The sequence below is a fragment of the Hibiscus syriacus genome, unplaced genomic scaffold, assembly GCF_006381635.1.
Source record: "Hibiscus syriacus cultivar Baekdansim isolate YM2019G1 unplaced genomic scaffold, ASM638163v2 tig00000773_pilon, whole genome shotgun sequence".
In the NCBI taxonomy this organism is placed as follows: Eukaryota; Viridiplantae; Streptophyta; class Magnoliopsida; order Malvales; family Malvaceae; genus Hibiscus; species Hibiscus syriacus.
This window is the reverse complement of record NW_024061823.1, coordinates 1,724,567-1,726,939: the sequence shown is the minus strand read 5'-3', so window position 1 is coordinate 1,726,939 and position 2,373 is coordinate 1,724,567. Positions and strand designations below refer to the sequence as shown.

The window sequence follows — 2,373 nt, the reverse complement described above, 5'->3', positions numbered from 1 at the left end:
TGAAGTAATTATTTTGATCAAAATGATAATTTTAAGTAATTACTTCAATCGAAAATACTTTGTATTCAAATAAAAAAAAATGATATACTTTATAGTATTGAACCGAAAGAGAGTGAAATTGATTTTCTTTGATTGGTATTTGTACATGATGAAAGGGTCCCAAAAAACCAATTCATAACATACAGACATGGATGGTAGACAGCTTACAACTTGGCACTCTCTTTATTCCACAAAACACAAAGTAATGTTGAGATACTTAAGCCATTGGCCATGAGAGACATGCCACCAGCACCTAGAAGAACTGCTACATATGACTTTATTTGAAGCTTAATGCTAGACTGCAACTTAGGACCCATGAAATCTGCAGAAAGAAGATCGACCAATGCATGTATCAAAAGTCCAGCCGACGACGCATTCAGCAGCCCCACCGTGATCAACGCGTCGGACTATTCTCTTGTATGTACTTGACAGGCCATTCCGAGCGCGCGATCCCGAACGGCGTTGTTACGGAGAAGAAGAACACCATTATTAACTTCTTCAACGCTTTGTACTCCGCCTATATATGTATGCATGTATGTATATGAGAAGAGAGGCTTGGAGTTTAGGTTTTGAGAATGTAGAATTGAATGAATTACCTGAAGAATGCAACCGCCAAGGCCCATCCCTTCAAACATTTGATGGAAGCAAAGGGCTGCCACGAGACCTCTGATGGTGCATGTGTTGTTTGAGGCTCCGACTGAAAGCCCTATCACCACTGAATGAACTACAATTCCCAATTCCAATACCTGCCATCAACAATTACGATATTCAAGTGATGGATGTAAGATTCTATGTTATGAACATACACTTTATATTATAAATTTATAATTTTATGATACAAAGTTATAAAGTTTCAAATGACGAAATTAGATCATCATCCTTAATGACATGTCTTAAATAGTAATACTACATGAAATATCTTACCATGGCAATAACACGATAACGCATCAATTGTTGACCAGCATCATCTGCAGGCTTTAGATTATGGTGATGGTGATGGCCATGTAATTGTCCAACAATTTCAACAGCCGCATCATGTTGTCCTTCCCCAGTTTCTGGTATAACTCCGGCGGTGCATTTCCGGCTGTATATGGATGTAGCCATAGAATCCACCATTAAAGTCACTATAGCAGACAACATTGCCACGAAACCCGTAAACGGAAACTTATGCCACGGGTTCTCCTCCAAGCAATTCGACGATAACATGTCGAAAGAATCCGGCAAGACGTGCATGAACCCCGTCGCTAGAATGATCCCGGCCGCGAAACACTTGACAATCACAAATAAGCTCTTGTCGGGTTGAAGAGCCGGGATCGAACGCGTGAGTAGAGGCGAGGTTACGCCTATGATACTGGTGATCAATATGGAGAAAATGGCTATGATTTTGAGGGGTAAGGCCTTCTTTTTATTGGTGCAGCTGTTGGTTTCTGTTTGGCACTCCTCTGGTACTACTGAAAGTGCATGGGGAGTGAAGATGGAAATGATAATCAAGAAAATGGTGAAGAGCTTCACAAGTGAAGAAGAAGAAGAAAAAGAACCCATCGAATCGTTCTTCGTCACTTATTAGCAAGATTGATCGTTTGTTCGGCTATGGCGAGTAGTTATTATTGGAGTCTTATATAGGGAAATGTGACCTATGGACTAAATTTTCTTTTGCTATAAAAATATTACATTCGTTAATTTATACTTATAAGACCCCCAATAACTCGGATCATGAGTCAAAATTTTTAGAAGGAAGTGTGAACTTTAATTTTGGTATGATGGATCAAATTAGGAATTTATGAGTTAAGAGAATGGAAGTCTTAAAGTTTTCTACTTGAAATCGAAAACCTAGTAATATAGATATGACAATTTTGAGTTGCCAAGTTTTAGCCTTCCCAAATAACATCGATAATTCTGATATTGTATTTTAAGTTTGAAGTATGACAGCTTTATTTGGGACTAATATAAATTGCGAGTTACAAGTGCTCAAAATAGAGTAGTTAAGCATGAATATAGGAAAAGAATTCAAGGATTAATGAGGATAAAAAGTAAAACAATCAAGGGACTAATCTAGAAAAAATATAAACTAACGGTGTTAATGTAAGGACTAACTTGTGTTCTAGAATACAAATTCAAGGACTAACGTGGCCCAAATAAATCAAGGACCAATGTGGAAAAATAGTCAAATTCAAGGACTAAATCAAACTTTATCTCCTTTTTTTCCTATTATAACCCTAATATTCAACTTTAACAATCTCTACTATATATTATATATATATATATAGAGAGAGAGAGAGTTGTCTACCAACATATTATAGTTATAGATTCAATATAAAAATATTTAATAGCATG

The 2,373-nt window shown here is 36.7% G+C and overlaps 1 pseudogene; it reads right to left on the bottom strand.

Annotated features, from left to right (window-relative positions):
* Nucleotides 1-203: 203 nt before the first annotated feature.
* On the bottom strand, nt 204-1,604 carry LOC120217510 (annotated as a pseudogene).
* Nucleotides 1,605-2,373: the final 769 nt, after the last annotated feature.